Source organism: Lepidothrix coronata, unplaced genomic scaffold (genome assembly GCF_001604755.1).
Source record: "Lepidothrix coronata isolate B3197 unplaced genomic scaffold, Lepidothrix_coronata-1.0 Scaffold156, whole genome shotgun sequence".
Lineage (NCBI taxonomy): Eukaryota > Metazoa > Chordata > Aves > Passeriformes > Pipridae > Lepidothrix > Lepidothrix coronata.
In genome coordinates, this window is record NW_016690336.1 from 271,534 (window position 1) to 296,965 (window position 25,432).

At 49.1% G+C, this 25,432-nt stretch overlaps 1 protein-coding gene and 1 long non-coding RNA gene across 2 annotated transcripts in view; both read left to right on the top strand.

Annotated features, from left to right (window-relative positions):
• The window catches only part of CUNH20orf194 (chromosome unknown C20orf194 homolog), a 732,083-nt gene that overhangs the window by 256,424 nt on the left and 450,227 nt on the right, over positions 1 to 25,432 (top strand). The gene's annotated exons all lie outside the window — the stretch shown is intronic.
• LOC108504268 overlaps positions 21,026 to 25,432 on the top strand; it is a 5,393-nt gene continuing 986 nt past the window's right edge. Inside the window, exons 1-2 of the long non-coding RNA XR_001877051.1 lie at positions 21,026 to 21,130; positions 24,667 to 24,738. This is a non-coding gene — a long non-coding RNA (uncharacterized LOC108504268). The remainder of the gene's footprint in view (positions 21,131 to 24,666; positions 24,739 to 25,432) is intronic.

Sequence of the window (25,432 nt, forward strand, 5' to 3'; positions counted from 1 at the left end):
CTGCCCCTGGATCCCTGGAAGTGTCCAAGGCCAGGTTGGAGCAACCTGGGCTGGTGGAAGGTGTCCCTGCCCATGGCAGGGGGTGGAACGGGATGATCATGGATACTCTGGAGCCAGGCTGGGAGAGCTGAGGGTGTTCAGCTGGAGAAGAAAAGGCTCCAGGGAGAGCTGAGAGCCCCTGGCAGGGCCTAAAGGGGCTCCAGGAGAGCTGGAGAGGGACTGGGGACAAGGCATGGAGGGACAGGACAACCAGGAATGGCTTCCCACTGCCAGAGGGCAGGGAGAGATGGGATATTGGAAGGAATTGCTGGCTGTGAGGGTGGGGAGGCCCTGGCACAGGTTGGGCAGAGAAGCTGTGGCTGCCCCTGGATCCCTGGAAGTGTCCAATGACAGGGCTTGGATCAACCTGGGCTAGTGGAAGGTGTCCCTGCCCATGGCAGGGGGTGGAATGAGCTGGACTTTAAGGTCCTTCCAACCCAAACCATTCCATGATTCCATGACTTTACTCTGGACGTCAGCCTGTGGATTAAGGTGTCCGTTGCTGAAGAAGGAATTGTCACAAAGAGTAAGGAAAAAGAAGGGAAAAAAGAGGTCATTGCTCATCTTCTTGATCCCATTGTAAACCCTTGGAAAGTCCCAGCAGAGCAGAAGCCTGGCCAGGCAGGGGCTGTTCCTCACCACTGGCTTTTGGAGAGTCAAATAACAACTGGAGGCTGCTCCTGACCCTGGTGCCTCACAGGGCTAAATTAAAAACCATAATGTTAGTGAGAGCATTAACGAGGAGGTTTGTGCTGCTAAGTGGGAGGGTTTCAGCAGCAGCAGCTTTTCCCTCCCGCAACCGACAGTTCATCTGCTGCAAACGATGCCTCTCTGAGTGAACCCCGTGGTGCTGGGAATGGTGGGGGGAGGATTTTGGTGATCTCATGCCCTGTGTCACGTGGCTGGCCCGAAATGTCACCCCTGCCCTGGCATACAGGGGTGAGCAGGGCAGGGCACGGCTGGGATTGAAGGGGCTGTTTGTGCCACGCTCCGTCCAGTGCCTTGGACTGTGAGGGCCCAAACAATCCTCCCCTTCATTCTCCAGCTGAGTGGTGTTTTCTGGGAAGACAGGCAGCATTAACTTCCTCCCTCTGATTGGGTTTTAACCCTTTTTTTTTTTTTAATTTTCACAGAATCCCAGGATGTGCTGAGCTGGAAGGGATCCACAAGGACCATCCAGTCCAACCCTCAGCCTTGCACAGGCCCAGCCCCAAGAGTCTCACCCTGTGTCTCAGAGGATCATCCAAACCCTCCTGGAGCTCTGGCAGCCTTGGGGCTGTGCCCACTGCCCTGGGGAGCCTGGGCAGTGCCCAACTGTAGGGAATCAATAACTAGGACTATCCCAGCTTGGAGGCAGAAACTGGAATGCTTTCTTGGACTCACAAGTTCATATTTGAAGGGTTTAAGATCTACATATTCAACAGGGGGTTGTAACTATTACAACTATTACAAACGGGGGGTTTCAGGGGATGACATCAGGGGAAAACCCAGGTTAACAAATTTGGGGTCTTACATGTACATCATAGGGGAAAACTCATTTTATCTGGGGAATTCGGGTTTACAGAACTCAAGGATCCAGGGAAGACAAAGGGATACTTAAGGCACAATAGGTCTTCTGCACAGGTTTGATGAGCTCAGGATTTGGACTCTCTGGCTTGGACAGGGTATGTGATAACATCATGCAAAGAGTCTCTTCATATCCTGCTGGAGAAGGCAGGAAAACTCCACAGGGCTGAGGTCAATAAAGAGGGTTTTTCCCAGCTTCTGTAGCCCATGGCTTTTTGCAAAGATCACTCAAATCTCTCTCTGCAGATATTATATTTTGGGATCCAACACCCAACCACCCTCTGGAGGAAGAACCTTCTCCTGAGATCCAACCTTGACACGCACCCTCCTCGTGCAGGTGAAGGGAGGGAGGGTGGGATTCGATTCCCAATCAAATATCTGCATTTTAGGGACAACAGAACCCTTGGGTCACCTCTTTCTGCACCACTGTTGCTCCAGAAGAGACCTCAGATCCCTTGGGGTTTACCTTTCCTAGTCCTGGGATTCCAGGGACATCCCAAGAGGAACAACCCCAAAATGGAAGCAGCAGATGCAGGAACAATCCAGATCCATGTGTTATTCCTGTTATACCTGTAAAGAGGAATTCATGTCCCCTGCTCCACAGAACTGCCAGGCCTGGGTGGCTGGGACACGTGTGATCCCCTCCCTTCCATTCCAGAGGTTATTTCCATCCATAGGCAAATAAGGAGCCAGGATGTGCAGAGAAGGTGCTTTGTGCCGATGGCCTCTCTTGTCCTCACGGCAACGTTCCCATCACAAAATTCCTCCTCAGCTCTCCTGGTGGCACTTCAGTGGCGTCATTCATCCCACCCAAAATGATCCAGAACAAATCATCCACCGGGAATGTGGATTTCTTGCTGCTGGGGCCCAGGGGATGGCATTTCTCAGGTTGGGGCAGACGAACCCCAGAGTTCAGATTCCTTAAAATATTAGGAATCAGGATTTCAATCAGAACAACTTGGTTTTGACCTGGAGAGGGGGATGTGCACTCCCAGTTTCAGGGCACACAGACATCCCTTCTCCCGTTTTGTCCTGTCAGAGTTCATCCAAAATCTGGGATTTGCAGAGAAAATTATGACACACTTGTTGTTAACCCTTTGCACTTCGGAGACAATATTAAACCTCAGCCTTTCTCCTGTTTTTTTAGCCCTCTTTTGCTGTTCCACAGGAGACAGGACGGCGCTGAGGGACTCCAGCATGTTTAATTTTGCTTTTCCCCCTCATCAAGCCAAGCATTCTATTATGAAATGGTGATTTCATTTCTTAATCTTCTTATTTTGCTCTCAGTGTGTGTTTGCTAATGATTTTCACAAGTGGCTGCATGAGGAGCAGGGAGAAGGGATGTTCTCTTCCTTCATCTGGACTTTCTCCCTGGAAGGGAACCAGACCAGCACAGATTTTTGGGTGACCTGTCACTCAAGTTACACCCCAAATGTGTGGGTGAAAAGGAGCACTGGGGTCTTGTAACTGGGAAGCCACAGCCTTTAGTCCCTCCTGCCATCCAAACATGGATGAGGAAACTTCATCCAGCATTTTCTGATGTCCCAAGGCTGGAGGATCCCAGGTTGACTCCTCAGCTGAGGGAAAGGACAAGGATTAAAGCAACTGAGCTGCTTTAAAGGCACAGCTTTGGTCTCCAACTTAGAATGAGTTGGAATAAACTCATAAATTCCTCCCTGTGAGGGTGGGGAGGCCCTGGCACAGGTTGGGCAGAGAAGCTGTGGCTGCCTCTGGATCCCTGGAAGTGTCCAAGGCCAGGTTGGAGCAAGCTGAGCTAGTGGAAGGTGTCCCTGCCCATGGCAGGGAGTGGGATTGGATGGTCTTTAAGGTCTCTCCCAACCCAAACCATTCCATGATTCTATAATTGTGATAGCTGAGTGACTCGTATGATCCAGATCATCTCTGCAGCTCTGAGCAGCCTGGAAATACAGGAATTCTTTTTCCACCTGTGAAGTTGAACTAAAGGTGCCTAAAGATACAGAGATTCCTGGGATTTGGTGAAATGCCTGTTGTAGAGAATCTCTATGGGTGTCTCTCTTCAGATTCCTGGGAGCCTCTGGAAAGTCTGCAAACCTCCAAGCAGAGTTGAAGCCTTCTGGCCAAGGAGGGATCTCTGTCCTTCCAACCACAGCACCTCCTGTTCATGCTAAATCCCAGGAGTGATTCCTCTCCTCCAGGTTCCTCTGGCTGGCGTGAAATTGTTTTTAAATGTCTGTATTTTCAGATGAAAGGACCTAAGGCAAAGCATTGTGTGTTGTAGTTGGTGTTGTTGCACAACTTTGAAGGTGGGTGTTGCCTCCTCGTGGTGTGAAAACGTGGGGATAGAGGGAGGATATCTGGGATAATGATGAAGATTAGTGGTTTGGAGCATGCCCTGCTGCTTCTAGGAGATTCTCCCTGGGGTTAAATATCCCCAGAATGGGGCTTGGATCTAATTCCTGAGTTTTCTGACTCCTGAAATGAGTTAAGGATGGACTAGTGTGTGTACCTTGTGGATCCTCATGAGGTCAAGAAGCAGAGAATTCACTCAGCGGACTAAATGGGTATAACATAAAACTCAGATCCTAAAAAAAATAAAAAAAAAATAAAAATTAAGGCAGAACGAACATCCCAGAGCTTTTAAAGAACGAGGCAGCTGCTTCCTCAGCTCAGTATTTCCCAAAGGGTGAAGCCACTCCTGACCCCTTGGCATCAAAAAGAGGAGGAAAGGGGGAAAAAAAAAAAAAAGGGATGAACATTCTAAGAATTCAGTGGAATTAGAAATGATCCTTCTGCTTCCACTCCGCTTTGCAAGGCCGCGTCCAGCCACACCCTCGCGATTGATTTACGGAGACATCGGATCGTGGCAACACTTCTGCGTTTTGCTTGGAAAAGGCACTTTATCCTCCCTGCCGAGGATAAAAGGCAGCGATTTGCAGACAATGCCCTCGTTAAGCACGAGGGGCCGAGCGAGGCTAATTAGCAGCGGGGGTGAGTTCAAAGGGCTTTGTCCTCCCACCTCGGCGCTCCGGGCAAGCGATGAGAGCGCCGGGATTTTTTTTCCCTGAGAGCTCTTTCTCCTCCAGCCACCGCCACAACAAACCTTTCCGTGCGTTTGCTGCGCAAATCTTTCGTACGATTTCTGTGCCGAGAAATAGAAATGCAATTTTTCCTCGAAGGTTTGAAGCGCTGAGGAGTTTTTTCCCCGGGATAAAGTGGGGATGAACTTGGGCACCTGACACTCTCCAGGTGTTGGGAAGAGGTAAAATATATTCAAGAAAAGAGATTTTTTTGTGGTTTTTTTTTTAATCTCCCATCTATCCAGCCATGGAGTGGCAATGTTATTTTGGGGTGTTAAACTGTTAAATTAACTGTTAACTGTTAATTAACTGTTAAGCCAGTTGCCAAACTGCTACCCGGTTTCTTTCAGTGGGTTTGCAGTTTTCTGCTGGTTCATCTGCTGCCTCAAGGAAGGCTTCATGCCCGTGAATATGATTAAAATTCTGCCTGTACCAGGTGTTTATAACATTATCCCTCACCTCAAGCCATATATATTTGATGCAGACATCCATCCAGGCCTCAGGTGTTACCAGTCCAAGAGAATAAGTCCCACTAACTAATTAAAACGTTGCCAAATTTGGATTTCCACACTGAGGAAAAACGGCCTCACACACCTAAAACGAGCCCCCAGATTCCTCAGAAGCTTTTTTTTTTTTCGGGGGGGGAGGGCATTAATAAATTATGAAGGAGATTTTGGCAAGGAACAGGAGTTCATTTTCCCCAGGACCACATCTGGTGCCACAGCAAGTGCACATGTGGAAGAGCTCACGGTCTGACTGCAGCTTCGTGGCCCCTTTGCCATCCAACGACCAAACACGGTCAGCTTTCCTGGGAAACCTGTTTTTAAAGAAAGACATTGGACCAGGACCTCACCTCTGAGGGCCAGGACCTCACCTCTGAGGTTGCACATGGTTTTTGAGGTGATGTTGAACTCCAAACATACCCCAAAATGTGTTCCCTGCTCCTTGTGCTTCAATAATAAGCTGAACTCAACAGGACGTTTCCTGCCAGGTCCTGTGGATGAGGAAGCAAAATTTACAGAATCACAGAATCATTTATGTTGCAAAAGACCTCTCAGACCTCTAAATCTAAAGACCTCCAAGACTGACCAAGGCAGGGACTTGTTTCCCTGTGCTGGCACTGCTGAGGCCACACCTCAAATTCTGGGGGCAGTTTTGGGACCCTCAGGACAAGAAGGACATGGAGGGGCTGGAGCGTGTGCAGGGAAGGGAAGGGAGCTGGGGAAGGGGCTGGAGCAGCAGGAGGGGCTGAGGGAGCTGGGGGGGCTCAGCCTGAAGAAAAGGAGGCTCAGGGGGGACCTTCTGGCTCTTCAACTCCCTGACAGGAGGGGGGAGCCGAGGGGGGGTCGGGCTCTGCTCCCTGGGAACAAGGGACAGGAGGAGAAGGAACGGCCTCAAGCTGTGGCAGGGGAGGGTCAGGTTGGACCTCAGGAAGAATTTCATCCTGGAAAGGGCTGACAGGCCTTGGAAGGGGCTGCCCAGGGAGGTTTGGAGTCCCCATCCCAGGAGGTGTCCAAGGAAGAACTGGACGTGACACTCAGTGCTCTAGGCTGGGGGACAAGGTGGGGATTGGTCACAGGTTGGACTCGATGACCTTGGAGATCTTTTCCAACCTTGGTGATTCTGTGATTCCATAATTAAGCTGGAAATTGTGTGGATTAACTTGGATTGCATGGAAAGGCATCAGCAGAGTGGCCACAGCCAGAGGTCATCAGGCCAGCACTGGGCGGGGCAGGGTCAGTCCTCGGGGGTCATTTGGGCACCTTCCTGCGGGCAGAGAGCAGGGCTGGAGAAACCAGCAGCATCAGCCACCCTTCCTTTCATTGCTTAAATTATTTACTTTACTGTTTTCTCTTCTCCTGGCAGCTGATTTGTCAGAGCAAGTGAAGCAGCCACAAAAGCACCGTGGCTGTGGCAGGAATATTACAGCAATTAGGAAGAGCCATAAACACTTCCCTCCGTCTGAAACCCCTCACTGAGCCTGACAAGCAGCCTTTTCTTCTCCCCCCCTCAGCCACCAGATACAAAGCAGCCTCTTTGCCTCTCAGAAATGCCAGCACTTTTTTTGTCTGTCATTCATTCATTCCCACCAAGCATCCCGTGCACTGGGATCAATCCAGGCTGAAAGGGACCTTTCTGCTGGCTGGGAATGTCTCGTGGATGGAGTTAACACTGGTGGAGTCTGTCACGGTGGGGCTGGAATTCAGAAGAAGAATGTGTCAGAAGAACAGCTGGAAGGGTTGTCTTGGGCTCATTCCCATGTTTGCCTGGCTTAGGGAAAAGGGAGTGGATGTGCTATGAGGTCTGGAGGTCAGAAATGACTCCATGTCATGCTGGATAGGAGAGAGACCTCTCCAGGTTTCTCCATAGTCACAGGGAAGGTCTTTGTCTCTCCACAGGGTTCCCTTCCATTTATATATTGCGTAAGGGTTGGAATGTCATAAATTCTCCCAAACTGGGATCAAAGGGGATCTTCCAGACCACCTGTCCTGCCATGGAGTAGAATCAGCTTTTCCAAACCCAGTGCAACCACTGCATCCGAAGGAAGGGTGGGGAAGGGCTTTGGTTTGAAGCTGTATGAGGACACTGAGGGCACTTGGTGTGTTCAGCTGGAGAGGAGGAGAGTGAGGGGAGACCTCACTGCAGTTCCAACTGCCTGAGCAGGGGCAGAGGAGGGGCAGGGACTGAGCTCTGCTCTGGGGGGACCAGGGACAGCACCCAGGGAAGGGCTGGAGCTGTGCCAGGGCAGGCTCAGGTTGGATCTCAGGCAAAGGTTCTTCCCCCAGAGGCTGGTTGGGCACTGCCCAGGCTCCCCAGGGCAGTGGGCACAGCCCCAAGGCTGCCAGAGCTCCAGGAGGGTTTGGATGATCCTCTGGGGACTCTTGGGGCTGGGCCTGTGCGGGGTTGAGGGTTGGACTGGATGATCCATGTGGGTCCCTTCCAGCTCAGCGTTTCTGTAACCCTGTGAGATCCTGCCTGGCTGGGCTGAGCTGGGTGGAAGGAGACGCCTCCACTCGTGTCCTCATGGTCCTTTTATTTGTAGAGGAGTACTGAGGTACTGACCAGCAAAACAGGTTGGAAAATCAGCTTAGCCAGGATGGTGGAGACATTCCTGGCCAGGACAAGGCAGGATTAGGATTGTCCTCCTCTTACATGTGCTCTTTGAGCCGTGCAGGACATGTTTGGCTGATCCTCTGGGGCACAGGGGGGGACTCTTGGGGCTGGGCCTGTGCAGGGCTGAGGGTTGGGCTGGATGATCCTTGGGGGTCCCTTCCAGCTCAGCAGATTCTGGGATTCTGTGATCCAACCGGTCAAACTAATCACTACAACAACCCTGGGTCCTTGGGTCATCCTGGAGAGTTTCCCTTGGAAAAGGCGGTGTGAGGAGAGGGGATATTTTAGGTGTTGAGGTGCCGTTTTGGGGGCAGGAGAGATAAGTGTGGTTTGGAGACGAGTTGTGAAGGATCTTACACGGAATGTCGTGGTCATGACAAAAAAACAGCACTGAGCACACCTGTAGTGGGAACAAAGAGCAGGAAACATCAGCCCAGGGACACCCAGGGACCCCTGAGTACCCCTGAACCCCTGGGTTTAGTTCACTTAGTCCCTGCCCCAGAAGGATGTTGTTTAACTGGAGCTCAGGGAAGAGCAGCAGGAGCAGCTGAAGGGACAGGGATGGGGATGGAAGGAGGAGGGGGAGGACACACATCCGAGGGTGGGAGGGATGAGCTGCCTGGTGTTATGAGGAAAAGGTTAAGGGGTAATTTGTCATTGTCTCTAAGTACCTGCTTGGGAACTGTAATCTGAGAGGAGAGAGCTCTTCAGTTCCTTGCACTGAAGGACAACAAATCCTCTGGCTGTGGCTGGAGCGAGATGGGAGATTTTCTGAGACAGAGGAGAACAAAAGGAGTGGAGGAAGAGGTGACAGGTGTTCCAACCCTCCTCATCCAGTGGTTACAAACCCCCTCTTCCCTCCACTGAGGGATCCTGTTTCAACCCTCCTCATCCAGTGGTTACAAACCCCTCCTCCCTCCACTGAGGGATCCTGCTCCCATTCTGAGTTGTCAGGGCAAATTTGAGCAGGAAAGAATGGAGAATTCATCCCCCTCTCCATGAAAACACCAATAGAACCTTTTTCTTAAGGACTGGGCCAAAAACATTGGCACTCCAAATTCTTCAGCCTAGGAATTCCAAGAAACCCAGATATACCAGAGTGGCTTCAGGAATTTCAATCCATTTAAATAAATTCCCAAATGAAGATGCTTTATCTTGAGTTCATTACCACGTTCCCTGGTCTCCTGCTGGAAGTCACATCCTTTGATAATCCGTGTTTTCCTCATTTTGCCACTTTTCTTGTGCTGTTATTTTGCCCACTGCCATCTCTGTGCTGTTGGCCTTGTTTTTAGGGTGAACTGTACCTCTCATATCCAAATCAGGGCTTGATTCTCCCAGCACATCCCACACTTAGGCAATAAAAAGATGCCTTTTGCATTATCAGAGACAAAATTCTCCAGCAAAGCCACCTCTGGCTGCAGCTTAAGGTCTTAAAAATCCCACTTTCCTAAAGCCACGTCCACAGGAAAGGAAAATGTCACTTGAGACCGAAATCACAGTGAAGTCATTACTTCACATCAAAAATAGAATTAAGGCAGACACTAAACGAGACATTTCATTCTTGTGTCATATAAATCAAAGGTTTTCCCACACCACATTTAGACGGATTGAAAAACCCCTCCTGGGAGACCTGTTGGACTGAAAAATCCGTGGCCAATTTCAAGAGTGATCCATTCAACAAAAACTGTGGTGACTTTTCCACTGTGGGAAGCTGTTGGGAAAAAAAAAATCAGTTTTGTTTGGTATATTTTATATCAGGTTTATGTATTTTATTTTTTTACTGGTATGTTTTATCAGGTTTATTTTTGGCTGTTTAGCTCTGAACTCCGGCTCAATCTGTGGGTATTTCTAGGAGCCACGTCTTAAGGCAATTGGATAATTGGATAAATCCCAGTTGTCCTTACTAGAGACAAGGACAGCAGCTGCACCAGGGGAAGGTTGTTCCTTCAGTGCTTCGTGTCCAAAATTTTTTTGGCCACCAAGGATTCAGCTGGACAATGAAATTTTCATCCAAACACAAGAGGAGAAGCTCCTGGGCAGCTGAATGTAACCAGTCAACCAGAGTTATGGGAAATGGCTGGTTATGGGAAACATCTGGGCTGAGATGGGAATTCCCCGTTCTCCAGTTGCTCCCTGGACTATTTTAGGATGGTTTCTCCATAAAATGGAAGTGCATCTTCTCCAGGGCCCCAGCTGGGTATAACTGAGGGCTGTTCCACCCCACAGGGGTGGAATAAAGCAGTTTTTTTGGTCAGGATCAAATCATTCCAAAGAAAAACTTGTATTTTCTGGCCTGGTTTCTACAACAATGACGAAAATCTCCCAGTGATTTCGACAGGAGAAGAAGGAAACCTGTGGACTGGTGGAGGAATCTTTATCAAAATTACACCTTGTACACAAACAACTTCCTTTGCACATGGAAAACACATGGATAGAGTCCAGGATCCCAAAGGGAAGGGGTTGCTGGCAGCTTGGCTGGTGGGTTATCACCCCCTTTGAAGTGTTGGCCACCAAAGCCAAGAGCAGCTTCTCCTGGTGGCTGGAGGCAGTTGTCCATCTGTCCAGTATGGATGCACAGCCTGAGGACATCTGTCCAGCCTCAACACACCTCTTTACATGGAGGAAAGTGTTTTATGTGCTCAGGGAGACAACTGAACTGACTGTGTTATTTCAGAGACCCAAAAATTCCCTCAAATATTGCTCTGGCAGACAGGGAGCAGAGCCGGGGTCATTGCTTGGGTTGGAGCTGGATTTCGGCTCTCACAGGTGACAGAGTCTCTCTCACCACTTCTCTTGCTCTTTGCTCTGAAGAGGAGAATGGCCACATTATCACCACCCTCTTTTTGGCACGGAAAAAAACCAACTCCCAAATTGTATTTTGTGTTTTGACCTCAGACGGGCTGCGAAATGACAGATTTCTCCTTGTGCTGAAGTCCGAGGTAACAAACATGTTGGCCTTCATGGAATGCTTATCCTGGGCCATAAGTAGGATCTGTTGGACCCAGGATTCCCCTGCTTTTCATGCCCTCTGTCAGCAAAAGGCATCCCAGATGCAGGCACTGCAATTCCTGCTCACAATTCCCGTGAAGGCAACGTCCTTACGGATGTTTTCCACACAGATAATTTTAGATTATCATCTAAAATAAGGAGCACTTATATCATACTTTCATCTCCAGGTGCCCACCATCCATGATCCAGAAACACGATGGTCTCCTTGGCTCAGCTCATCTGGTAGGTGCCTAATTTCTGGAATTGCTTCATTTCTGGAACTCCTTCACATGGGAGGATTCATCTTTTCCTGGAGCTGTGTAAAAGCCACGTGGCCATTCCAAAGCAGGTGTTTACACTCCTTTTAACCATTGGATATAGACCAGGTGGGATGACTCCTTCTCTCTCTCTGTGGATTTGTAGACAGAGGGACCAAAGTTAGAGAAATTCAGGAAGAATTTCTGCATGGAAAGAGTGGTCAGGCATTGGAAGGGGCTACCCAGGGAGGTGGTGGATTCCCCAGCCCTGGAGGTGTCCAAGGAAGGACTGGATGTGTCACTCAGTGCTCTGGGCTGGGATACAAGGTGAGGATTGGGCACAGATTGGACTGGATGATCTGGGAGGGCTTTTCCAGCCTCAGTGATTCCGTGATCCTAAGATGATTCCCATCACACACTGTCTTTATGTTTGCTTCCAGTCATGTCCAGAGTATTCCAAGTCCTAAGCACCAGCCACTTTTCATGGCTCAGTGGAATCCCCCTGCAGATTCCACACCTGAGAGCAGAGAAAAGAGACTTCCTTTCCTGTAGCAATTGGCTGGTGGCAACAGGATCCGCCCAAAGAGCAAGAGGTCAGTAAGTGGTGTCTCTCTCCCTTGTCTGTGATGATCTGAGTCTGTTTGTCCTCCATGAGCGTTCCAACAACATGATTTTCCAACACCAGGAGCTCCTTGATCGTGCTGATGAAGCTGCTTCACTTTGTCATGGAAGAGGAGTGGTGACCATCAGCAGGGCAGTGATCACAGACCACACTTTCCTCCTCCTCCTCGCTGCTGTACCACAGTCAGGCGTCTGCTCTGCCTCTCCAGCTGCCTGACACTCCAATTCTCAGCCCTGGCTCCAAAGGAATGTCAATCCAGCTCCTGCCAGAGCCAAAGGATGACCTCCCAACCCCCAGCCTGGGAGGGTGTTGGCTCCCTTCCCGCAATCCCCATTGTTAGGGACCTCTACCAGTGAGTGTGAACAGCTCTGTGGCCTTTAGCGGGGCAGGAGACGGGGGGGATGACCCAGCTGGAAGAAGGATTTATGGGCAGACAACGAGGATTTTTCATGGTGTGACATTTTATTGTGCACTGACGTGTTGTCGTGAGTCCCATGAGTCACCACGAGAGCTGATCTCTGACTTCTCAGTCCTCAGCTCCTCTTTTGTCTGCTGGGTTTGCTCCTACCAGGGATTTAGTGCTAATGAAATTAAGGTCTTTCGCTGCTGAATGAATTGTGGCTCTGGCTCGTGAGAAAGGGAAAAAGGGGCTACAGAAACATCTGATGGGGCTCTGAGATGCATCAAAGAATTAGAGACAACCTTTTCTTTGGTAACAGGCCTTGGAGCTGTTGTTTTGCAGGTGGATTTGTCCAGGAGAAACTGGACATCCTCTGCAGCTCAGGGGAGATCGGTGTTAAAGGACTTGTTGTGGAAGTGAAACATTAAAATGAGTTTTTATCATGGAAAGCATCAAGTTATAAATACAAAGTCCACTTTGTACTGGTGGATTTTGCCCAGAGAAGCTGTGGCTGCCCCACCCCTGGAAGCATCCAAGGCCAGGTTGGATGGGGCTTGGAGCAACCTGGGCGAGTGGAAGGTGTCCCTGCCCATGGCAGAGGGTGGAAGGAGATGATCTTTAGGTTCCCTTCCAATCCAAACCAGTCTGTGATTCTATGATTGTATTTGTCCACTGCCTACTTCGACAGAGTGAATTTAAGGATCTCAAGCTCAGGAAAACCCATTTGTGGATGGCAGGTGACAAAGCAGGTTGGCCCAATGTGATCCCAGAGAAGTAAGCCCGGGATATTCCAGAATCACTTCTGGATTTGACACACAACTTGGAAAACTAACCTGAGGATGTTCATGATGGTAAAAAAAAAGGGCATCAATAGAATGAACATGGTTCAGATGGCGACCACCTTGGCTTGACCCTGTCCAGGTCTCTGGTGTCTTCTGTCCAGACCTCTGGTGTCTTCTGTCCAGGGCCTGCATTCCAGACAGTCTCCTGCCATGGATCACCACTGGCAGTGCTGGGAAATACCTCCTCAGCCCAAAGGAAGCTCTTCTCAAACACGATGTGGGGCTGAATTAAAAAGGTGCAGTGGTGACAGTGCCTCTGGTGTTGTTTACGGGGCTCATCCGTTTGTCCCTCTCTGAGCAGAGGGGAAAATCTCAGCCAACAGAATTGTCTTCCTTCATGTCTCTTCTGAAATGTGCTGCTCATATGGTGTGATTGTTGAATGAGGGGCGTTTGTGCCATTCCATGGACTCATTTAGGTTGGAAAAGCCCTCTGAGATCATCCAGTACAAACATTCTCCAGCGCTGCCAAGGCCACCACTGACCCATGTCCCCAAGGGCCACATCCACACGGCTTTAAATCCCTCCAGGGATGGGGATTCCACCACTGTCAGGGCTGGACAGACCTTTCCATGAAGAAATTTTCCCTGATATCCACCCTAAACCTCCCCTGGTACAACTTGAGGCTGTTTCCTCTCGTCCTGTCCCTTGTTCCCTGAAGATGAAGGAGCCAGACTCTTCCTGGTGATGCCCAAGGTAATGGATGCCAACTAAACCCACATAAAATACATCCTGAACAGAGAAAAAGCTCTCTTTTTTTTTTACTTTCAGGGTGGTAAAACACCAGAAGATATTTCCTGGAGAGGTTGTGGAGTCTCTGCCAGTGGAGATACTCAAAACACAACTGGACACAGTCCTGGGAAAGCTGCTGGAGATGACTCTGCTTGAGCAGGAGGGGTGGACAAGATGATCTCAAGAATCACAGAATATCCTGAGCTGGAAGGGAACCCCAAGGAGCTCCTTTCCATCCTAAATGATGGGATGATTCTGTGATTTGTAAGAAAGCAAGACCAGCCTGTGGAAGGCTCATAAGCAGAGAATATATACAAATACCTCCTTCATGCAGCCAAACTGTATCTTCCTCAATTTGCTCACAAGCTGATTCCCCACAGGAATAAGACAAGCCTGGAACATTTTGATTATGCTGCTGTAAAAAATTCATGGCATAGGAGGGACTATCTGTGCCAGGCTGTGTCCACCTGCAGAACTGTGGGCAACTCATCCATGTGTGGCCAGTCCAGGAGGATTAACAGGCCATTAATTCCACAAGCTGCAAAATGCTTCCATGAGGCTCATGGAGAGGATAAACAGAAGAGAAAAGTCCAAGGAAACTCAAATGTGCTCCAGGAAGAGACAATGGGAGAGCCAGAACATCATCAGGGTCATGACAGAAAGACTCTGTGTGTTTTTTTTTTTAGCAAGACAAGTTTGTAGGATAATTTTTTGGGGGACAATCTGTCTGGTGGAAAAGCACAAAGTTCTCCAGGGAGGATGGTCCTTCTCCAGGTTCAGATTGGAAATAGGGGGGGTAGATTCTGAACCACCCTGCAGGAGAAAGCAAAAGGAATTGCAGCAGACCCTGAACAACCTCCAGGAAAAGGCAAAAGGAATTGCAGCAGACCCTGCACAGTGGACAAGGGGTTGGAAACTTCCTTCTTTGCTCCAGCTTTAGGATTCGGTTTAAGTCCCATCATTCTCAGCTGTTTGAAACCAGTGCATCTTCATTAACCAGCAAATCCATGCTGGCTTTTTTCCTGAAGATTTGCTCTCCAAAGGGGGACTGTGGGCCCAGCTGGAGGCAGATTATCCATCCGTGGGAGTAGCCATGTGGAAGGAGGTTTAGAGACAGAGCAATCAGGCAATTGTTCTGTAGCAAAGCCTGTGCCAAAGCTGTCAGTGTTGACATTGTGTTTATCCTAATCCATAATAGCTTCCCATCCATGATCCAGGAAGCAGGAGCCGGGCAGGAGCCGCGATTTCAGCTGTGATTTTACACACAGGTGTTTTAGCCCAGGTGTGCAGTGACCTGGATGGAGGAAAACAAAAGAAAGGGAAACAGATTAACAACTCTGATCTAAACACGGGCTCTGTTCGCAGCAGCCCCCGGGGGGTGATACACGATTAGGCACAGAAATGCTGCCTTACAAGCAGCACAAAATGACTCCAGAGGCGTGAAGAGCGAGATTAATTCAGCACTGAGCGATTTGCCACCGACACACAGAGCACTGGCAACCGAAACGATCCTCTCACAACACCCCGTGACCTAAAAACTGCAACCCAGGCTGTGGAAGTCGCGTTTTCCTCGTCCTGTGTGAGCAGATGGTTCCTTCCTCCGAGCATATGGAGCACCCAGAGCTTGGGAAGATCCAGATGCCGTGGCTGAGGAGCAGTTTTCCTGCGTGTTTTCACAGAATCATAGAATCAGCTGGGTTGGAAGGGACCTCTGAGATCATCAAGTCCAACCCTTGATCCAACCCCACCCTGGTTCCCAGCCCATGGCACTGATGCCACATCCAGTCTCTTCTTAAAAACCTCCAGGGATGGAGAATCCACCACTTCCCTGGGCAGCCCATTCCAATGGCTGAGCACCCTCTCTGCAAAGAAATTCTTCCTAATCTCCAACCTAAACCTCCCCTGGCACAGCTCAAGACCCAGCCCTCTTGTCTTGCTGATGGTTGCCTGGGAAAAGAGCCCAACCCCCAGCTGGCTCCCCCCTCCTGTCAGGGAGTTGCAGAGAGTGAGGAGGTCTCCCCTGAGCCTCCTCTTCTCCAGGCTGAGCCCCCCCAGCTCCCTCAGCCTCTCCTCCCAGCACTTGTGCTCCAGTCCCTTCCCCAGCCTCGTTGCTCTCCCCTGGACCTGCTCCAGGACCTCCATGTCCTTCCTGAGCTGAGGGCCCAGAACTGGACACAGCACTTCAGGGGTGGCCTCACCAGTGCTGAGTCCAGGCCAAGAATCACTTCCCTGGCCCTGTTGGCCACCCTGTTCCTGAGCCAGACCAGGATCCATTGGCCTTCTTGTCCCCCTGGGCACACTCTGGCTCCTGTTCAGCTCCCTGTCCATCCCCACTCCCAGCTCCCTTCCTGCCTGGCTGCTCTCCAGCCCCTCTGGCCCAGCCTGGAGCTGCCGGGGGTTGTTGTGGCCCTTGGCCTGGTTGAACCTCATCCCGTTGGATGCATCTTCCAGTGAGTGACTTAAAGGTGAGAAGTTTGCGTTTGTGGAGCAGCAGAATTGGGGTGGCTGAAGAGTTTCTGGGAAAAAACATGCCCTGTGTTTCCAGTTCACACATGGGGACACCATGGCTGGTGTTGCTTTCTCACCACCCCACCACTCCCAGCAATTTGCTGAAGGTTCCATTTGTCTACTACAGGGACCCAGGGGAAGAAACAGAATGGTTTGGTCATAAAGTCATGGAATGGTTTGAGTTGGAAGGGACTTTAAAGCTCATCTTGTTACACCTCCCCTGCCATGGGCAGAGACACCTTCCACTAGACCCAAAGAAGAAAGAAGAAAGAAGAAAAAAGAAGAAAAAAGAAGAAGGAAGAAGAAGGAAGGAGAAAGAAAAAGAAGAAAAAGAAGAAAGAAGAAAGAAGAAAGAAGAAAGAAGAAAAGAAAGAAGAAAGAAGAAAGAAGAAAGAAGAAAGAAGAAAGAAGAAAGGAAGAAAGAAGAAGAAGATGAAGAAGAAAATAATAATAAGAAGATGAAGAATAAGAAAATAATAATAATAATAATAAAATAAGAAGGAGAAGAAAATAATAAGAAAATAATAATAAGAAGAAAATAATGAGAAGAAGAAAGGAGAAGAAGAAAGGAGAAAGAAGAAGAAAGAAGAAGAAAAAGAAGAAAGAATAAGAATAAGAAAATAATAATAATAATAATAATAACAAAATAATAATAAGAAAATAATAATAACAACAACAAAATAAGAAGAAAAAGACTAATAATAATAATAAAACAATAATAAATAATAATAATAATAACAAAATAAGAAGAAGAAGAAGAAGAAAAAGAAGAAGAAAATAATAATAATAATAAAAATAAAAATAAATAATAATAACAAAATAATAATAAGATGAAGAAGAAGAAGAAGAATGAAGAATGAAGAGGAGAAGGAGGAAACTCATAGTTGATCTGTCCCTCTCCTTTTTGACTTTCACTCAGTTCTTTTCTTTCCAGGTGCTTTTCCACTCCAAGAGTGAGGCCTTGGCCATGCTCCCTTCTCACCCAAGCTAAGAAGGTCACGCTCTCCATCTGTGATCTCTGCCAATGGCATCTGTCTGAATTGGAAGGGAGCTGGAAGAGAGAGGACAAGGGGACTCCATGGATACAACTCTCAAGTGGAGAAGCCCCAGAGTCACTCTCAACATTGTGTCTGGGTGGTTTGAGCACCGTCAGCAACCGTGGAGGCACCTCCATCCTTGCCTGAGCTCCATCGTGGTCCCTCAGGGACACAACCCCACCTCTTTTTCTCCTTTTGGAGGAGCCACACCACATAAAAGTTGTCAGCTGTGCTCATCCTTTAGCAGTTAAATAGAGAGGCGAGTCCGGCACCTTCCCGGGGGTGTGAATGTGGGGGGGAAAAGGGGAAAAAAGGGGACAGAACATGTGAAATGTGGATTTTCAACGGATTTCAACCATCCCAGGTTGATGGCAAAAGGACCAGCAATGTGTAAATCTGGAGGACAGCACAGTAGAACCTTCCTGAGGTGTCTCCATGGGACTCTGCAGTTGGAGTTGGGCTTGGTGAGCCTTTTGTCTGCTCTGGTGTGGCTGTTCCTCCACCAATTCATTCCCTCTCCCTGCTCTCATCCCTTCCCAAGCTGTCCCAAAAAAAAAAAGGAAAGCAGTCAGGAGGCCACTGCAAAAAAAAAATCTGAACTGCCCTCCAAGGCTCCAAACAACCCCAAAGCCACGAAGAAAGTCCTGGGTGTGATCAGGAGATCCAAGGATCAAACACAGCCCTGATTCCTCATTGCTCCTTGGAGCAGCTGGAATTTATGGGGGAGATGATAAAGAAAGCAAAAAGAGCCCTGTCGAGGTTCTCTGTGCTCGCTGTAAATTGTCCATAAATTAAAAGTATTGCCCACATTCAGCATTTAATGATGTCAGTAAAAATATAATGTGAGAGGCCCCCCCCCAAAAAAAAAGAAGTTGCTCCCAAAGAAGGATGAATATTCTGTGTGAAATATTGAGCCTGTAAAAGAGGCATTTTTCTTTTTGCCTGGAGAGCTGGTATTTCTCTTCCTATTTCATTTACATCAATCAATGATGAAAAAAAAAATAATATAATATCAGGAATCGGATTTTGTAGCTGGAGGAAACCTGTGGAATCCGAAGGAGTTTGGGGATTATAGGCACACTCCAAAGAGAGCAGCACAGAGAGACTGATTTGTGTCAACTTTTCAAGTTTTCCTCGCTCAGGGAAGTCAGTTCCTGTTTCTGAATCCTGGGGCAGGGTGAGGTCATGCCAGGAAAAACTAGTTAAATTGTCACTGCAAACTTTATTTTTGTCGGTTCCTTCGTTCGATTTTTCCACGAAATGTTGGCTTTGGAAACGGTGACCTCAAGAAGTACAAAATAAATAAATAAATAAATAGATAAATAAATAAATATGGAATTATTCCACTTGATATTCCAATGTCTGTTGAAAAAATCTGGCTGGAAAACAATCACAAATGATAAATGACATCTTATTGTAGCCTGAGAACAAGAGAGGAGAGACCTGAAAGGACAATACAGAGAATGGGGTGAAGGTCGAGTCCCCCACCCTAAACCTGCCCTAATGTGTCCCACACTAACCCTACGCTGATGGATCTGGGTAGGATTCAATCCTGCCTTTCCTTGGACTTGTTTTGACTCCAAGGAAACCGGGAAGAGGGCAGGGAAGGAGGGCAGTGGATCAGGGCATCCTGCTGATGGATCCTGCCTCGCTCCTGCCTCTGGAAAACAAGAGGGGTTTGCTAAAAACCCCGGAATTCAGCCAAGCCACTTGTCCCAGGGGTGGGGTGGGGGGCAGAAAAAGGCTGGAACTGTGTTCCTCTAAGTGCCATTGGGGAAAAAAAAACCCTCCATGCCTTTTTTTCCCTCCTGCCTCCCTTTGTTTTGTCTTCCCTTGCCCTGAAGAAGCTGTTGATTATAATTTCAGTGCAGTTTGAGATTCAAGCTTAATGGAGCGGCCCTTTCTATTTTCGTCCTCTGTGCATTGTCATATGAAATAGCCTGGATTATATTTTGTTGTTGTTGTTGATGCACTGAATATTCTGGATATTTAAATCCAGTAGGGTTTGTGACGGGCTGAGGTTCTGTCTGTGTGCTGGGGAAAGGAAAAGCTTGAGGTTTGCTCGTTCCTGTTATTTATTTCACGGGGAGATTGAGATTCTGCCTCGTGGGTTAGGTTTGTTTTTATTTTTAACCAGGGAAAGCTAAAGAATTAATTGGAATGGGCAATCCCCTGCCCATGGTGATTTTTAACATCCCTCCCAACCCAAACCAGTCCATGATTCTGTGAATTCTGCCCTCCTTACTCAAGCACCATCTTGAACCTTCCTTGGTCCTGCTGGAAACGATTGATACCAAATCTGTGTTTTGTTTTAAAAGTCTAAAGGTCCAGCAATAATTTTTTCATGGCTATTTTTCCTATTGATCCTTCTGCTGTGATATTTCCAGCCTTAGATTATTTCTTACCCTGTTTGTGGTGTCCTAATAATTCAGTTCCCAACCTGTGCTGTTCCTCGTTGTGTTAGACCATGAATATCACCAAGGACAAGCTGGGGTGCTCTCTGAGCATATACAAGACACTGCCTCATCCAGGAACCCCCAAAATGGGCCAAAACAGGTAAAATAATGAGCTAAGAAAATATATGAAGCTTCTAAAAACAGTCATAAAAGGCCACAAATCTATTCTCTGGAAAACCCCAATTTAAGGGGACGTGTTCCAAAATAACAGGGTGGATTAGTTTTAGGCAGAAGGGATGCCTGTGTTGGGTTAAATTCAGTTCTCAGCAGCCCTGAGTGTTTCTCCACAATCCTTTGTGTTCCTCTGGAATGCTTCCAGAGCCAAGGATGCTCTGCAGCTGCAGGGACATGACCCCTCTTTTTCCAGATAATTGTTGTCCAATCTGCATATTTTAGCTTGAAGACAGAGGCAAGGTTGGTTCAGAACCCACAGAGATCCCAAGGGTTAATATTCCCTAAGATTCCCATTAGTGGGTATTCATTAAGGGTTGGATCCGTCAGCTGTCATCTCACATCCCATCCTTTCTGAACCCTCCGAAGATCCAACTCTACAAAGTTGAATTTCTAGTTCAGAAATTTGGAGCTGTGAAGTGGAAATATTTTAAGTTTCAAGAGCAGCCAGACAGTCCAGGTTGGTGAGTTCGGGGTGTCCTGTAAGAGGAGAAGAAGGGAAAAAAAAAAAGAAGGATGGGGTGCAAGAGAGATGGATCCTGATTCAATTCAGAAGTTGGCAAACTGACCTAATGAACATGGCAGGAGGGGAGAACTGGATGATCCTTGAAGTCCCTTCCAACCCAAACCATTCTAGGATTCTGTGCTTCTGTGCAATGAGGTGAATTCAACTGGAAAAACTGGGAAAAGTTTGGTTGTTCACCGGGAATTTGAAAAATGAAGTTAGAAACAGGGTAATAACACCAAGATTGGTGTTATAACACGTGTGGGTGCAGATTTGTTGGCAGAGCCAGGGAAAAACTGGAAAATGAAGAGATTTTTTGTGTGTTAATGCAAAGCAGGGAAGAGCTGAAGCACCTGAGGAGGCCTTGAAAGCTGCAGCTCAAATAACATCAAGAAACATCCCCATTCAAAGCTTGGCACTGAAGAGGGTTGGGTGGATCTGGACCAGCCTTGGCAGCTTAATCCTGCCTATCCATCAACCATCCCAAGTGAGGGAGGTGCTGTGGCCTCCCCCACCACCCAGGGGTGGTTGGAAGTATTTCCCCCTCTATCCCTGATTTTTAATTTTAATTCCAATTGGTTCCTTCTTGTCCCTCTCTCGGTGGACGAGACAACAGCCGATCTCAGTCCCCTTTCTAACAACCTTCTCCACGTCAGAAGGAGGTTGCCATGCCAACCTTCTCTTCTGTTGCCAAGCAGAGGATGGAGTGTGGCTCCACTTCCAGTTCAGCACAAGATCTCAGGAGGAACCATCTCCTCCACAAAGAAACACAGCAGCAACCCCAGAGCACCCAATTTATGGGATGTCTCCGACCAAACCCTCCCACCCTGTCCCAGGTGAGTCTCCTTGAAGTCAACCAAAGCCAAATGAACCCAGTTTGTGCAGCTGAGCTCTTAAATCTTGGATTTCCTGGTACAGGAATGGATGGGATTAAGGTATTGTGTTTTTTTTTCCCCACATGGGAGGTCCAAACAGAATGGAAAGGTTGGCTCTGAGGAAGTAAAGGAATTCTGTCCTTGAAAGCATGCACCAAACCTCTGGGAATGCTTGTGGAAGGCTTATTTATCTCTGCTTGAGAGGAGCCACGTTTGGATGGGATGAAACAGGGAAAAGGATCAGTGACAGCAGGGACTGGTCCAGAGTATTGGGCTTTGTCCCCATATTTGCTGCTGGTGACAGAAGAAATGAATCTGTGTTTAAACAGAGAGAAGATGAGGCAATCTCAGAGATGAGGAAGAATCTGTTTGTCTCATACAGCTTTTCCAGGAGCAGTTCATCCAGGGGAGAAACAGAATCATGGAATCATGGAATGGTTTGGGTTGGAAAGGACCTTCAAGCCCACCTCATGACACCCCCTGCCGTGGGCAGGGACACCTTCCACTAGCCCAGGTTGCTCCAAGCCCCATCCAGCCATGACATTTTGCAAAGTTTGGAGGTTGGTAAGGGCAGTGTTGACGTGTGTCACTTGTCACAGGGGGATGCATGAAATGGCTCCAGGGATGGTGCCGGGTCCTGCACTTTGGCCACAACAACCCCCGGCAGCTCCAGGCTGGCACAGAGGGGCTGGAGAGCAGCCAGGCAGGAAGGGAGCTGGGAGTGGGGATGGACAGGGAGCTGAACAGGAGCCAGAGTGGGGCAATGGATCCTGGCCTGGAGCAGGAACAGTGTGGCAGTAGGAGCAGGGAAGTGATTCTTGGCCTGGACTCAGCACTGGTGAGGCCACCCCTGGAGTGCTGTGTCCAGTTCTGGGCCCTCAGCTCAGGAAGGACATGGAGGGGCTGGAGCAGGTGCAGAGGAGAGCAACGAGGCTGGGGAAGGGACTGGAGCACAAGTGCTGGGAGGAGAGGCTGAGGGAGCTGGGGCTGTTCAGCCTGGAGAAGAGGAGGCTCAGGGGAGACCTCCTCACTCTCTGCAACTCCCTGACAGGAGGGGGGAGCCAGCTGGGGGTTGGGCTCTTCTCCCAGGAACCAGCAGTAGGACAAGAGGGCATGGCCTCAAGCCCTGCCAGGGGAGGTCTAGATTGGATATTAGAAAAGAATTCTTTGCAGAGAGGGTGCTCAGCCATTGGAATGGGCTGCCCAGGGAGGGGATGGAGTCTCCGTCCCTGGAGGTGTTTAAGGTGAGACTGGATGTGGCATCAGTGCCATGGGCTGGGAACCACGGTGGGGGTGGATCAAGGGTTGGACTTGATGATCTCAGAGGTCTTTTCCAATCCATCTGATTCTATTGTTCTGTGATTCTATGATGTTTAGGTGACTGAGGGTGGTGGGTGTGTCTGTGTCAGAGCTGCACAGAGAGGATGAGAAATCCTGGGTGGCACCTTCCACAGTTGTGACCTCTCTTAGTCTGTATCTCTTCTCATCAACCTGGCCAATCTCAGCCACCCTCAGAGAATCACAGAATCTTTGAGGTTGGAAAAATCCTCCAAGATCATCGAGTATTGTGAGGGGCAGGGGAGGGGCAGGGACTGAGCTCTGCTCTGGGGGGACCAGGGACAGGGACCAGGGACAGCACCCAGGGAATGGCTGGAGCTGTGCCAGGGCAGGCTCAGGTTGGATCTCAGGCAAAGGTTCTTCCCCCAGAGGCTGGTTGGGCACTGCCCAGGCTCCCCAGGGCAGTGGGCACAGCCCCAAGGCTGCCAGAGCTCCAGGAGGGTTTGGCTGATCCTCTGGGGCACAGGGGGGGACTCTTGGGGCTGGGCCTGTGCAGGGCTGAGGGTTGGACTAGATGGTCGTTGTGGGTCCCTTCCAGCTCAGCATATTCTGGGATTCTGTGAGTCCCCCCTGTGCCCGATGCTCACCATGTCACCCAGCCCAAAGCATTCAGTGCCATGTCCAGTCCTTCCTTGGACACCTCCAGAGGTGGGGACTACATCACTGCCCTGGGCAGCCCCATCCAAGGCCTGACCACCCTTTCCAGGAAGAAATTTCTCCTGATGTCCAACCTGACTCTCCCCTGGCACAACTTGAGGCCATTCCCTCTCCTCTTGTCCCTTGTTCCCTGGGAGCAGAACCTGACCCATCCCGGCTCCCCCCTCCTGTCAGGGAGTTGCAGAGCCAGAAGGTCCCCCCTGAGCCTCCTTTTCTCCAGGATGAGCTCCCCCAGCTCCCTCAGCTGCTCCTTATAGGAATTTCTCTCCAGGCAAGGACAAAGATCCTGCTTTTTTCTGGACACACAGAGGATGCACTGCAGAGGATCAGACCATTCACTCACCATCCTCTCATCATCAAAGCCACAAACTGACCAAAGGAAAAGAAGAAGAATTAAAACCTCTGCATTCACAGGACAGGGTGGGGAGGCGCTGGCACAGGTTGCCCAGAGAAGCTGTGGCTGCCCCTGGATCCCTGGAAGTATCCAAGGCCAGGTTGGACGGGGCTTGGAGCAACCTGGTCTAGTGGAAGGTGTCCCTGCCCATGGCAGGGGGTGGAATGAGATGGGCTTGAAGGTCCTTTCCAACCCAAACCATCCTGTGATTCCATGATTCCGTTTCTCCCCTGGATGAACTGCTCCTGGAGAAACTGGATGAGACAAATAGGTTCTTCTGGCAGGGAAGTCGAACAGGATGATCTTTAAGGTCCCTCCCAAACCAAACCATTCCATAATTCTCTGATAGGTGAGAAACCTGCGTCTAAACGGATCTGGGAGGGAAACAGGGACATGATGCCGCTTTAAATCCCGATTTTTCTCGTCTTCTCTTTACAACCAACATCATCAGCAGCAAAAGGCAATCACAGCTCGTGTCTGGGTACAGATGAGCCGAGGATGTTACACGATGTTGGTCATTAGCTTTCAATGAGAGCAGGTGACAAGGGACAGGGTTCTGCAGCTCCAGGAGGGGATGATTTACAGACCCGAGGGATAACAACCCTCGTAAGGAACAAAGCTGGGAAAATCAAGCTCCACGAGCTCCACCTGAACTGCACTTACCTCTCCGTGTGTGTGTGTGTGTGTACCCAGGGCTCATATTTAGTGCTGCTGGTGGCACACTGACAGAAGGCTTAGTGAAAACAAATGTTAATGTTAATTAAGCTGGAAAACTTCCCAGAGCCTGAGAATGAGAGTGTTTGCTCGGATAATAATTCAGATAGCCTGTGCCCTGCTCAGCACTTGCACTGGGAAATGGGAGCACTCAGAAAAAGGGAATCAAAGAGCTGGAGGAGATCATCATCTCCTTCCTAGGATGGGGGTTTGGGGGGGAGGGTTGTGTGCTGCTCTTTGTAGCATCTTTTCCAGGCTTTAAGCACCCCAAGTTTCACTGATAAAAGTGGTCAGACACCCCTCACGCCTTCCTTGTGAGAACATGCCATGCTGACAGAGCTCACAGCTTCCTGACGTGCCTCCTAAATCCTCCTTTACTCCATTTCACTTCCAGATGATGATAATTAACCTCTCTTCCCACAGAGCACGGCGAGCAGGGAGAGCTTGGAGGTCTGAGTGAGGACAGGTCGGGCATGGTTTCCTTTGCACACAGTCAAGATCTTGATGCTTCATCTAAATAATTTTAGTTCTGTTGCCTTGAACTGGTCAGCAGGGCCTTGCACCAGCTAATGATCCGGCCCAGTGATTTTAAATTCCCTTTTACAGGCCTTTAATTCAAATTACAGTCCCTGCTGCCAGCCTGAGCCTCATGAACACGAGACAAGGGCCGGGGGCTAAAAAATGCTCCATCTCTTATCACAGGGATGGGAACTCCTGGATGTTCGTTTATTTATTTATTTATTTGTTGCTGAAAGGACTTGGGGGGGCTGTGAGAAAACATAACAATTAGGAGCTGAGGAGATGCACACAAATAGCCCAGAAAGCCCTGGTAGCACTTCAATCATTGCAGGAGGCCAGGGGATGGCTCGACACGTCCCTATTTTCTGCTTCAGTGCCATGACTTCCACATCGTGGTTGCAGCGTGTGCCGAGTCCCAGCTGGCAGCTCAGCTCTCCACTGGGGTTGTAATTAAGCCTCCTTGGCTTTCAGCTGGGGTGATGCTCCCCAGAGGCCTCCTGAACATTTTCCAAAGGGATGGGAGCTCAGCACTCGGAGAGGGAGCCAAGAGCAGATCCAGGGAAGTGCCGTCCCCGGCTGCCGTGTCCTGTGGGACAGGAGGCTCTGCAGACCTCCCTGGAATCATAGAATCATAGAATCAT